The sequence below is a fragment of the Acomys minous genome (assembly GCF_964271855.1).
Source record: "Acomys minous genome assembly, chromosome: 16".
NCBI lineage: Eukaryota > Metazoa > Chordata > Mammalia > Rodentia > Muridae > Acomys > Acomys minous.
In genome coordinates, this window is record NC_140498.1 from 68,128,119 (window position 1) to 68,142,138 (window position 14,020).

General features: G+C 50.6%; 1 protein-coding gene across 1 annotated transcript in view; it reads left to right on the forward strand.

Annotated features, from left to right (window-relative positions):
- Nucleotides 1–2,766: 2,766 nt before the first annotated feature.
- The window catches only part of CARD11 (caspase recruitment domain family member 11), a 140,884-nt gene continuing 129,630 nt past the window's right edge, over nucleotides 2,767–14,020 (forward strand). The window contains exon 1 of the mRNA XM_084763893.1: nucleotides 2,767–3,015. The gene's annotated coding sequence lies outside the window, so the exon portion shown is untranslated. The remainder of the gene's footprint in view (nucleotides 3,016–14,020) is intronic.

Below are 14,020 nucleotides of genomic sequence, written 5' to 3' on the forward strand. Positions count from 1 at the left end.
GGCTGGGTAATGCCTTAATGGGTGGAGTGGCGCCTTACAAACATGAAGATTTGTGGTCCATTCCCAGAGCTGATGTTTTACATAAAACTGAGTGTGGTAGTATGTGCTTGTAACCCCAGCACTGGGGTGTCCTAGACAGGTGGGTCCCTGGCAGTGTGTGCTTGTAACCCCAGCACGGGGGTGTCCTAGACAGGTGGGTCCCTGGCAGTGTGTGCTTGTAACCCCAGCACTGGGGTGTCCTAGACAGGTGGGTTCCTGGCAGTGTGTGCTTGTAACCCCAGCACTGGGGTGTCCTAGACAGGTGGGTCCCTGGGATTCACTGGCCAGCCACCCTGGCTGAATTCCAAATTAATGACATACACTGTCTCAAAAGAACAAGTGCACAATTTCCTAGTAATCAACACCCCACGTTGACCTCTGACCTCCACACACATGCACCCCCCCACACACACACACGTGCAACTAAACACACAAGAAAACATTGCACACACAGAAAAATCTTTTAATTTAATTTTTTAAAGATAAAAAGTATAAAGAGGCCTAAGGGCATAGTTTGCTCGGTATGGGCGACGTTCTGTGTATGACCCCCAACATGAGGACAAACCCAGTTCTCCAGCGAGGGACATACAGGATGGTGTATGTAGAGGGTACCTTACCAATGTCTGCTCACCTGTTTATAAAATGCATTCAAATGAAGATTGATAGATGGAGAGGTTATGATGCGCCAAAAATATCAACTATAAGAATCAGGTGTCGGGAAATCATGGCTATCACTGCGTTCTTCTTCTGAGCTTTCTGAAAAGTTTAACATGTTTAAGAAGATTTGGGTGGGAGGAAGCCAAATCTTAATGAACTACACCTGCATTCGATCCCATCCATAAATGTCAAACACTGAAGACTGAGTGAGAAGGAAGAACAAAAGGGGAAGCCTGTGCTTGCTTCCAGTTAGGGAAAGTTTACAACCAGGGGCTGGGGATGAGACTCAGCAGGAGAGCACCTGCCTAGAATCCCTCAGTGAGGGGCTGGGGTGTGGCTCACTGGTAGAGCCCCTGCCTAGAATCCCCCAGTGAGGGGCTGGGGTGTGGCTCAGTGGTAGAGCCCCTGCCTAGAATCCCCCAGTGAGGGGCTGGGGTGTGGCTCAGTGGTAGAGCCCCTGCCTAGAATCCCCCAGTGAGGGGCTGGGGTGTGGCTCAGTGGTAGAGCCCCTGCCTAGAATCCCCCAGTGAGAGGCTGGGGTGTGGCTCAGTGGTAGAGCACCTGCCTAGAATCCCCCAGTGAGGGGCTGGGGTGTGGCTCAGTGGTAGAGCCCCTGCCTAGAATCCCCCAGTGAGGGGCTGGGGTGTGGCTCAGTGGTAGAGCACCTGCCTAGAATCCCCCAGTGAGGGGCTGGAGGTGTGGCTCAGTGGTAGAGCCCCTGCCTAGAATCCCCCAGTGAGGGGCTGGGGTGTGGCTCAGTGGTAGAGCCCCTGCCTAGAATCCCCCAGTGAGGGGCTGGGGTGTGGCTCAGTGGTAGAGCACCTGCCTAGAATCCCCCAGTGAGGGGCTGGGGTGTGGCTCAGTGGTAGAGCTCCTGCCTAGAATCCCCCAGTGAGGGGCTGGGGTGTGGCTCAGCAGCAGAATGCCTGCTTACTATACAGAAGACCCTGGACTCAATCGCCATCAATTTAAAAACAAAAAGTAACAATGTTCCTGAATGGGTGAAACCAGTCTCAGCTGGGGCTGAGCGAGCTGCTACGAGGTGAGACAGTGATTGGAAGAGAACCTGGGGGGAGACACAGAAGTCTCACGTTTTGATGGGGCACAGTGTGGGTGTGAACTACACGCTTTGTTCAGTTGGTGAGAAGTTGTCACTCGGTGCATGCGCCCTGTGTACATCTTCATACAGTTCAATTGTCTGAAAGCATGTGGATTCCTTTCTCGCCTTTTATGGGGAGAGCTCTCCTTTTTATAGAGGGCTTGGCATATAAGAGCTTACTGTGAAAGCAGGAAGATCCAAGTTCAAATCCCAAGCACTCCCTCCTCCCTCCCCCGCCCCCACACAAAGCTGTGTGTGGCCAGACCTGCAACCCTGGGGCTGTGGGCGTGGAGACAGGAGAGTCACTGCAGTTTGCTGTCTGTCAGCCTAGGAGACTCAAGGGGAAAAGTCAGAAAGCGATTTGAAAAGCCAGACACAGCATCTTTTAGAAACCAGCACATATATACCCCACCCCCACCCCACACTTTAAAAAGTAGTTATAATTAATATTTCAAACCGTTCTCCCAAGGCAAGCCTATTTCTCTGAGCCCGGTGTTGGGGATCATCTGCTGGCTCTTTTTTTTGGGGGGGGGAGGGGGGACATTCTCTTTCTGACTCCTGTCTGGCTCCATTTCCGAGCAAACTTGAGTCTCTGATGGAAGGAGAAGCTGCCCTCCTGTACATCACCCCTCCCAATAAAGAAATCAAGACCCCTCTTTCCAAACTACCCCAGAAAAAAAAAAAACGTAAAAACGGTGCCCCTCCTAAACTCTCACGGGGAACCCATGGCTGGGCCAGCTTCACCCCCATTTAAAGCAGGTAGCCTGGCCACCTTGGACTTAGTACCCAGGCCTCCGCAATGTCGTCACCCTGAGAGCACCCCTTACCTCAGTACAGCCAGAACCCCCAAAGCCTTAGGCTCAAACTCCGCCCATCCCCCTTCCTTATCTCTTTTTCTAACCTTTTGCAATTTTTTTCAAGTCTCATTTCCTGTCTGGTTTTGCATTTTTTTCTCCCCCGCCCCTACCAGCTTATGACACACTTTCTCTGTCTCTTCTCTCTTCTCTTTCTCTCCTCTCTTTCTCCCTCTTTTCTCTCTCCTCTCTCTGAGACGGCTTATTTCTGGGCTCCTGGCCGCTGGCGACCCCGTGGGTCTCCAAGGCCTGGGAAGGGTGGCAGCCTCCAGCAGGTAACCGCTGAAGGCCGGAGCCCAGCGCTGGAGGAAGCTGGAGGCCAACGTGGAGGAAGCACCCGGAGCCTGCGGAGCATGAGCACGCCAGGTAGGTGCAGCAGGGTTGGGGAGCAGAAGATATGAAGAGGGGTGCTGCTGGGACACCAGGGCCATTCTGGAGGCAGTAGGGCATGTGCGGAGGGTTGGTAAGGAGTCCACTCAGCAGTCCCCACCCCCACCCCTGTCTCTCGGCTCTCCACCCCCCACCCCACCCCCGACCCTCCTTAAGTGTTCTGGACCTCACTCTGCAACTCTTAGGTCACTAACTGCAAACACATCTGGCTCTGACCCTAGCAATCATCAGAAAGGAGGGGAATGAATGGGGAGTCCGGCCCCCTCGTCGTACCTGCCGCCAGAGACTGGCGTAGAACTTAGCTCACAAGGGAACGGCCGGAAGCTGGCAGCACACAGCCCAGCCTAACTCAGAGGCTCTTGAGAGAAGGTGGCCTTCCTTGCTGTCTAAAGAGGGATACCAGGGCAAACCATAGTCCTCCAGTGGCATGTATATTGGGGGACCAATGGCCTGTCCCTTAGAGTCACCTCCCCAAACTTGATGGGGAGGTTCAGAGCTCTTCCATCCCTTTAGGGGTTCTGAATACAAGAGAGTGTGACATATCGGCAAGGGATATATTTATGCTATGAGGAGCAAAGGTGGCCACCTTCAGGACTGCCCAGGATCATTCCCTAAGCCTGGACTTCCTCTCACTGTCTTAGCCAGAGGCAACTAGCTCAGCCTTGATCTTTAATGACCAGCCAGTTTGATTTGTAGTTTGGAAAAAAAAATTGTGACATTTATGACTTTTCTGGAAGGTATGACCTACTAGTAAGTGGGGGAGGGAGGGTCCCTCACCCAACATTTATTTAGTACCTTCTCATGCAAAATGTGTGCTGGAAATCCCGGACAGTGAATTAGTGGATGGCCAGGAACTTAACTGTAGTCCTTCACCTTCACGCCTTCCCTGAATCCCAGTCAGCCCCATCCCCAAGGCATCTGTGAAGAGAGAATAGACACCCCTGGGCCTGTGATGGGGGCTTGCAGAGGAAAGCCAGGAACTTGTTGGGACATCACAGGAAAGTGCACACACCTGTGCAGATTCAACTAGCGAAGTATCAGGAGGGCAGGCTGGTCTGTCACCAGCCCCAAGCTCAGAGCTTAAAGACACACACACACACACACACACACACACACACACACACACACACACACACAAATCCTCCATGACTACAAAGAAAAATCACTGTATCACATAACTGTATGTAAAACTCACAAGGGTACGAGGCAGTCTGGAAGTAGAGTCTAGAGGTCTGGGAGTTCTAGGCTAGCCTGGGCTATACAGAGAAATCCTAGACAGACAAAACTCTCTCATGAGGATGCCAATTTGCTTTGGTCTTGCTCTGTGTTTGACACATGGGGACCACAGAAAGAACATGAGGCTGCTTGCCCTGAGATGCCTATCTTGCAGGCAGGCTGCTCAGAGGGAGACTATAGGAGACAGCTGGACTCCAGGGATGAGTAAGGATCCCAGGCCGAGGCAGGATGGTAGAGTGACACCTAGGCTTCCTTCTCCACTTTCTGGTGGAGATTTTCTGCACCATCTCTACCAGAGACCCACCCCAGGTGTTCTACCACTGAGCCACACCCCCAGCCCCTAGGCAGGTGCTCTACCACTGAGCCACACCCCAGCCCCTCACTGGGGGATTCTAGGCAGGTGCTCTACCACTGAGCCACACCCCAGCCCCTCACTGGGGGATCCTAGGCAGGTGCTCTACCACTGAGCCACACCCCAGCCCCTCACTGGGGGATCCTAGGCAGGTGCTCTACCACTGAGCCACACCCCAGCCCCTCACTGGGGGATTCTAGGCAGGTGCTCTACCACTGAGCCACACTCCAGCCCCTCACTGGGGGATCCTAGGCAGGAGCTCTACCACTGAGCCACACCCCAGCCCCTCACTGTGGGATCCTAGGCAGGTGCTCTACCACTGAGCCACACCCCAGCCCCTCACTGGGGGATCCTAGGCAGGTGCTCTACCACTGAGCCACACCCCAGCCCCTCACTGGGGGATTCTAGGCAGGTGCTCAACCACTGAGCCACACCCCAGCCCCTCACTGGGGGATTCTAGGCAGGTGCTCTACCACTGAGCCACACCCCAGCCCCTCACTGGGGATTCTAGGCAGGGGCTCTACCACTGAGCCACACCCCAGCCCCTCACTGGGGGATTCTAGGCAGGTGCTCTACCACTGAGCCACACCCCAGCCCCTCACTGGGGGATTCTAGGCAGGGCTCTACCACTGAGCCACACCCCAGCCCCTCACTGGGGGATTCTAGGCAGGGGCTCTACCACTGAGCTGTTCTATCCCAAGCCCAGCTTTTATTTTTCTTCTTACCATTCTCTCTCTCTCTCTCTCTCTCTCTCTCTCTCTCTCTCTCTTTCTCTCTCTCTCTCTCTTTCTGCATGTGTGTATGTGTGTGTGTGTCTATCTGTCTGTGTGTCTGTGTAGATGTGTGACAAGATCTCTCTTACCTGTCCAGGCCAGCTCTTTGAGTTCTTTGAATTTACTCTGTAACCTAGGCTGGCCATCATCATACCATCCTCCTGCCTCAGATTATCTGGAAGGGATAGGCGTTCATTACCAGGCCCAGTTCCCCTGGTGTGTGTTTGTAAAACCGCTCTTGGTTCTCTCTGCTTTGAAGGTCATCAAGATGGGGCCTTGTCATGTCTCCTATGGGCCAGCATCCCAGACAGCTACCCTGGCTCAGACCGTAGCTTGTTCTGCTGTTTTGCAAAGACAGACCTGTGATGCTAGAATTAAAATATATACATAGGATCAGGGGGCAGTAGGGTGCAGTAGGGGCCAGTGTCTCAGGTTCTGTGCTCTGTGTTGCTGGGAAGGTCTGGGACGGCCTTGCTGCCTGTTGAGCTCTGTGGTGTCAGGCTCTAACAGAGATGGAGTGCCAGCCCTTGTTGTCTATAGCACGCTCTGTGAGGGCAGTTCTCAAGCTGTGGCTTGTGACCCCTTTGGTGGTCAAACGGTTTCACAGGAGCAGCCTAAGACCTTAGGAAAACACAGATATTTGCATTATGATTCACAACAGTAGCAAAATTACAGTTATGAAGTAGCAATGAAAATAATCTTATGGTTGCCAGGGGTGGGGGGGTGGGGGGAGTCACCACAACATGAGGAACTGTATTAAAGGGTTGCAGTGTTAGGAAAGTTGCCACTCTATGGTATTAGGGACAATTACAGATGTCTTGGAGCTGAAGACATGGCTCAGTGGTTAAGAACAAGTACTGTCCTTTGCAGATATGTGTTCAGTCCCTAATGCTCATGTCAGCAACTTACAACAACCTATTAAGCCCAGCACAAGAGATACTGTGCCCTCTTCTGGCCTCTATGGGCACTGCACTTACATGCACATACTCACATAGAGACGTACACGTATATACATTATTTAAAATAAATCCTTTTTTTAAATAATTCTAAAGGAAGCGAGGAAGTGATAATGCAAGCCTTTAGTTCCAGAACTCAGGAGCCAGAGGCAGCCAGATCTCTGAGCTTGAGGCCAGCCTGGTCTACAGAGTGAGTTCCAGGACAGCTAAGGATGTTCCACAGAAAAATCCTGCCTTGAAAAAAAAAAGCAAACAAATTTTTTTTAGGAAAGATGGGCCTGCCACTCACTGCCTTGGCTGCTAACAGCCAAGCCTCAGGCACATATCCAAGCTTAAAATTTGAGTTCAAACTTGGAGGCTCAGCACCACTGACTGCTCCCACTATAGACCAGCTGGGTAGGCTTCTTTGCCCAGGTTGCCTCAGTTTTCCTATTTATACTCCCAGTAATCAGGGTGACTGGGAGAATTGAAGGAATTTAGAAAGTGGTGCTCAGGAAATCTACCCTGGAGATAAGCTGCTCTCACTGGCGTGACTGCATGGCTCAAGCCACCTGGAAAATACTTGGATTGATTGAAATATGGGGCAAAAAGAAAAGCAAAGACAGCTTTTAAGGGAAAATTGCTTTCTGCTGAAGAAAATTGACATGGTTTTGTTTGGATTTTATTCAATGCTAGAGAGCAGAGCCAGGGACTCACTCAAGTTAGACAAGGGCTCTATCACTAAGCCATGCCTCCATCTCCTCACTGGGGAATTCTAGGCAGGTGCTCTACTACTGAGCCACACCCCAGCCCCTCACTGGGGGATTCTAGGCAGGTGCCCTGCCACTGAGCCACACCCCAGCCCATCACTGGAGGGTTCAAGGCAGGTGCTGTACCACTGAGCCACATCCCAAACCATCACTGGAGGATTCAGGGCAAGTGCTCCACCACAGAGAACACATTCCTGGCCCCAAAGAAACATTACCAGGCACAGATTCCCAGATACCATCCTATTCAGCCAGCCAGGCCACATGGGAAGAGCACCGTTCTTACAAGCCACCTATAAAGCACACAGCCCACGTGCATCCCCACACCCTCCTCTTGGTTCCTTGCTCTCTGGCCCGGTGGTTTTAACGGAGTGACAGTTTTCAGAAAGGTAACCTTTCAGGCAGTGATTTGCTCAAGGGCTCAGGGATTATAACGGTCACTCTCAGATTTGTGTAATGAGTGGCCGTGGCCCAGTGCCAAGAGTCATAAAAGCTCACCACCAGGTCCTTCTGCCTGGCAATTGCTCCCTCTTCCCGCCTTTGGCTCCTCCCCTTCCTCTCACCAGTACATCCGTCCCACTGTAATATCGTGGTCCACACATCCACCCGGAACTGGATGATGCTCCTGACAGGTTGAGTAAAAGAAGGATGTCCATGCTTCATTCCAAACTGCCCCCCATATGCTTTATGTGGTAGTATACCATTCTCCTTTATGCCTGTTTCACTGAGGAATATGTACACATTACATTTGAGGGCCACCCTGGCCGTCATGCTGGGCCCTGCATCCCTCTTACACCTAGAGGGAACGAAGCCAGCACCTGCCGGGACTCCTGCTTTCTCTGGGCACTTGGAGCCAGGTAATGAGGCTGCTGCCCTAGCTTTGCTTCCTGTGAGCTGTGGGACCTCAGCAAAGAGCACGTATAAAACAATACCCTCCCAGGAGCTGGGGAGTTGGCTCAGTGACCAAAGGCTTGTTGCTGTGGCAGAGTGCCTGCATTCTGTTCCCAGCACCCACACAGTGGCTCACAACTGTCTCTGACTCCAGTTCCAAGGTGTACCTCACACTCTGTCTAGCCTCTGTGGGCACTGGGCACACACATGGTGCATAGACGTACACGAAAGTAAAACACTCATAAAATAATAATAAAGTATGCATTTACTCCCAGCACTTGGGAGGCAGATGCAGATGGATTTCTGAGTCTGAGGCCAGCCTGGTCTACAGAGTGAGTTCCAGGACAGCCAGGGCTACACAGAGAAACCCTGTTTCAAGACAAACAAATAAACATCTTGAAACAAAAAATTTCCCTCCCATATAGAGAGATGGCTTAATAAAGTGTTTGCTTTGCTAGGATGAGGACCAGAGTTTAATCCCTTGCACTTATGTTTAAAAAAAAAAAAAAGCACATGTTGGCATATAGTTTTAATCTCAGAGCTGGGGATGCAAAGTCAGGAGAATCCATGGGCTTGCAGGCCAGCAGGTCTAGCCTAATTGATGAGCTAAGGAGAGCTAAGGAGAGACGCTGTCCAGATGTGGACGATGAGGTGAACAGCATCATCCCTGATGAGAGTACTCAGGATTGTCTTCTGGCTTCCATGTGAATTTAAAAAGCAAAGCAAAACAAAACACAACAACAACACACATACACACACTCACACACGCACTCATGCACACACAAACTGTTCCCTGAATGGACATGGGAATGCAGTCCTGTCATCCCAAATACTTAGAAGGTTGAGGCAGGAGGATGGCAAGTTCAAGTTCAACCAGGACTACAGAGTGAGTTCAGTCAATCTGGGCAGCTTAGTGAGACTCTGTCTGTTTAAAAAAAAATTTTTTTTTAAGTAGTATCCCTACAGTAACACAGAGAGTACTTTCGGGTGAAGCAAGTGTGTCTCAGTACTCTGAGGTATGTGCTTTGAAGTTTGTTTTCCTTTTGTTTGGATTATTATGAGGGTAGGAGGCAGAAGAGAGTTCCATGCAAAACAGAGTAGATAAGACAAAGAGTCCTTTCCTTAATATATAAAGAGCAAGATCATAAAACAATTAGTCACTGCAATCTGCTGACTTCATCCTGAAGGGTCCAAATTAAAAAAAAAAATTTTTAGGGTGTGTGAACTTTGGTCCCTTTCAATGTGACTCAACTCTAGGCCACAGACAGAATGGGTGTGTGGGAGACACAGGGTAGACCTAGTGGAACTTCACCTACCCCAGAGTAAGAGAGTTCAACCCAGGGGGGAAAGTGCTAAAGGAGACGAACAAACAGAAAAACTGACAGAGCAACGGACACGTGTTTACAATGGATCCATGCAAACTAATACTGAAGGGGTAACACCAGTTTAAACGGCTGGACTAGAAACACTCAAAACTGTTTGATGGAAAAAGAGAGTCAGGGAAGATATTCAGTCATAATGTCAGGAGTTCAAGGCCAGCCTGGCTTGCACAGCAACACCTTGCCTCAAATACTGGGGGAAAAGGTTGAGGGGTGGACAAAGTGCCTGCAGCACAGACGTGAGGTCCTGGGTTCAGGTCCCCCGAAAGCTGAGTGCTGTGTCATGCTTTCTTAGCCTGCCAGCGCTGGGTAGGGAGAGCTGAGAAGGGAGGAGTCAGTCAGTCTGGACTCCCAGTGAGCTCCAGGTTCCGTGAGAGACCCTGTCTCAAAGCATCAGGTGGCAAACAACAGAGTAAGGTCAATGCGTGACCTCCACATGCACGCATATGGGTGAGCGTGCATACACACTCATGTGAACACACAAATTAGGGAAGAAAGAGAAAGGGGCAGGGAGAGGAGGGCAGAGGTGGAGAGGGTTTGGCGAAACCTAGTCATGGCCAAGGGGAAGGGAGTGGGGCAGCCTCCCACACCGTTGACAAGGCAACACACGTCATTACATGAATGAATAAACCTGTAGCTCAAAACTTCTGCTTTTGTGAGCCGTTACCTTGAAGACGTGCTTGCACAAGCATATGAAGATTTGTGCAAACAGGCAGACATTCAGGCAGGTGCAGCTTATCACAGGGTAGAGCCAGACACACACTGGGTGCTGTGAGGGCACTGCTGCTATGAGGTGAGCTTATGGGGACCCTTCTTAGGACAGTGTGTGAAAGAAGACACTAAAATACATGTGAGACACAGTTTACAGCAGGGCCTCTGGGGCTGTGGGCTTGGGGATTGAAAATATTTATCTTAAATCCTTTCTTTCACCTGAAATGTGTACGGTGCATATATATATTTGTGTGTACATATGTGTTGGTGTATATACCTGTTTGTTAGTGTGTATACATGTGTGTATGTGTATACATTAGTCTATACATGTGTGTATATATATTTGTGTGTACATATGTGTTGGTGTATATACCTGTTTGTTAGTGTGTATACATTAGTCTATACATGTGTATATATATGTATACATGTGTATATATGTTTATGTGTGTATAGGTGTGTGTACTTATATAAATGTGTTTACATGTAGTGTGTACACACATGTGTGCATATGTATGTGTCCCTGTACACATGTGTGATTATGTGTATATGTGTGTATACATGTTTGTGTGTTTGCATGTGTATGCTTATGGAGACCAGAGGTCAACCTCAGGTACTGTTCCTCAAGAGCTGTCCACTCTGTTTTGGAGACAAGGTCTCACCAGCCTGCGGCTCGCTGATTAGGCCACTGGTGGCTGGTCAGTGCAGCCCAGGGCCCCTCCTGTCTCTCTCTGCACCAGTGCTGGAACTTTAAGCATGCACCACCCAGCCCACATTTTTTCCCCTTTCTCTTTTCATTTATTTATTTATTCATTCATTCACTTTACATCCCAATCATAGCCCCCTCCCCCTCCTCTCCTCCCAGTCCCACCCTCTCCCCATCTTCCCCCTATCCTCCCTCCTCCACTCCTCAGAAAAGGGGAGCCCCTCCCCACAACCAACCCACCCCAGCTCATCAAGCTGCATCAAGGACCGAGCGCATCCTCTTCCCCTGTGGCCTGGTGAGGCAGCCCCGCCAGGGGGAAGTGATCAAAAAGCAGGCAGCAGAGTCCATGTCAGAGACGGCTCACGCTCCCCTTACTGGGGGACCCACATGAAGCCTGAGCTGCCCATCAGCGACGTGTGTGTAGGGGCCCTAGGTCCAGTCTATGCATGGTCCTTCGTTGGTGCTTTAGTCTCCGCAAGCCCCTCTGGGCCCTGGTTAGTTAACCAAGCTCACCTTTTCTGTCCGTGCTGGGGATTGAACTCAAGTCCTTACACTTGCATGGCAGCACTTTGCTGACATAGCCACCACCTTCCCCCCCCCCCCAGCCCTTATCTAAAACATTTTTAAAGCTGTGAGTCGCAGGCTAGTCTTGGAGACTCCAGCTCACTGAGACCTAACAACATTTCCTTTAGGGCTGAGTATCCCTTTCAACTATGTCCCACCATGAGAGCAGCGTGAGAAACCCCAGGCTGTGGCCTCTGCTGTGACTCAAAACTAATGCCTATCAATGAAAAAAAAACCCACCTTATTTTACTTCATTTATTATTAGTATTGTTGCTATTTACGTGGATGATATTTGGCTTGCATGTATGTCTGTGTACCACATGCAAGCCTGACCAGAAAAGGCCATCAGGTCCCCTGGGACTGGAGTTACAGACTGCTGTGAGCAGCTACGTGGGTACTGGGAATTGAGCCCCAGGTCAGAGCTTTAAGCCACTGAGCCATCTCTCCAGCCCCTGTTTGTTTGTTTGTTTGTTTGTTTACTTACTTACTTACTTATTTTGAGGCAGGGTCACACTATATAGCCCTGGCTAGCCTAGAACTTGCTATGTAGACTAGGCTCGAAAGATCATTAAGATAGAACGTACAAGCTGGGCACCGTGGCGCACGCCTTTAATCCCAGCACTCGGGAGGCAGAGGCAGGCAGATCTCTAAGCTCAAGGCCAGCCTGGTCTACAGAGTGAATTCCAGGACAGCCAGGACTACACAGAGAAACCTTGACTCAAAAAAAAAACCAACCGAGAGAGAGGAGGGAGGGAGAGAGAGAGGAGAGAGAGAGGAGAGAGAGAGAGAGAGAGAGAGAGAGAGAGAGAGAGAGAGAGAGAGAGAGAGCATTGTTCGCTTTGGTCTTACACACATACACATACAGCTCAGCTTTGGTCTCACATATACACACAGCTTGATGAGTTTTGTTCAGCTGTCTTAGACTGGGCTATATCAGGCCACCTTCATACAAAAAATATATTTTGAGTACATTCCCTCATCAGCCTCCCCTGTCTCTCCCCTCCCCACAGCCTGTTCCCTTAGGTAGTTTCACTTCTATTTTCACGTCCTCTGCACATAGTGACTTCGCGCCGCTCTAGAAAAATCTAGGACAAGAGAGATTTCCTGTACACACAGGCGGAGCCAGTCACTCAGACCTAGGAATGGGTCATTCACAGACCTCCAGGTCTCTCCCAGCAGCCAGCCCCAAGGTAAACTCTCCCCTCGGTGCCATAAGCCTCGCCGGCCCTGCCCTTCACACAAATGCAGTCATGCGTAGTCAACTCGCTCTCCGGCCTCCTTTTTTCAGTGGGTCTGGGGAACTCCTCTACGTTGGTTTTGGCTGAGGCCGCTCAGTGTATTCTACATATTTGCTGCAATATTTTTTTTTCCATTCTACCACCAGTAAGCATTTCTACTAGGTGAAAGATGTATCCTGGGCTGGGAATTCATCTCAGTGGCAGAGTGTTTGGCTAGCCTGCCTGAGGATCTAGGCTTAATTCTCAGCACTGAAAACAGACGGGGGTGGGGGAGGGGGGGAAACGTGTACTTATATTAGACAACTGGATTCAAGTGGGTTAAGTCTGACTTCGCTGGCAATGCCTGGAGCACCCTAGTCTGAATCAGTAGGTGCCTTCTTTTCCGGTGGTAGGTTGGATAAACATGGCGTCCGTTGGGTCATATATTTGAGTGTTTGGTCCCCAGTTGATGGACTGTTTGGGAAGGGTAAGACGGTGTGGCCTTGTTGGTGAAGGCGTGTCACTGAGGGTGGGCTTTGAGATTTCAGAAGCCCACGCCAGGCCCAGACTGTCTCTCTACCGCCTTCCTTTGGATCAGACGTAATCTCTCGGCTACTGCTCCAGCACCACACCGGTCTGCCTGCCGCCATGCCTCCTGCCATGGCGGTCACGGACTCAGCCGCTGAACCTGTAAGCAAGGTCCCCGCTAAACGCTTCCTTTTATAAATTGACTAGGTCATGGTGTCTCCTCGTGGCAATAGGACAGTAACTAAGGCATCTTCCCAGCATGCTTAGCCAAGGCACTGACTTTGACAGTGTCGTCGCAGAGCGTCTTTGTGGCCTATTTGGCCTCATGCTTGCTGGCATTGACACTCAGGGGTGAACACAGATGTGGGGGTCTTCTGTCTTTCTCATAGCGGAGCCCATGGGTGGGGGTGGGGTGGCCACTTGTGTTCAGTGTGCTTCTCCTAGTGGCTGGCTTCATATCCAGGGGATCTAAGGCTCTCGGTCTCTCTATCTGTCTCTCTGTCTGTCTCTCTGTCTCTGTCTTTGTCTCTCTCTCTCTTGGTTTTTCAAGACAGAGTTTCTCTATGTAGCCTTAGCTGTCCTAGAACTCACTCTGTAGACCAAGCTGGCCTCAAACTTTTAAAAATCCGCCTGCCTCTGCCTCCTTAGTACTGAGATGAAAGGTATGTACCTCGACCATCCAGCAGGTCCCCTCTTTTCTCTAACCATCTTTTGGGGGGTGGGGGCAGCACAGCTCGTGTGTGGAGGTCAGAAGACAGCCTGTAGGAGTCAGTTCTCTTCTTCTGCCTTCTGGGCCCAGAGACGGGACTCAGTTATCAGACTTGGCTGCAAGCACTTTACCTGTTGAGCTATCACATCAACACTGCTTATCTTTTTAGTCTGATGAGAACAGAAGCCCTGGGCAAGCAGCACTTGAGAGTCAGGG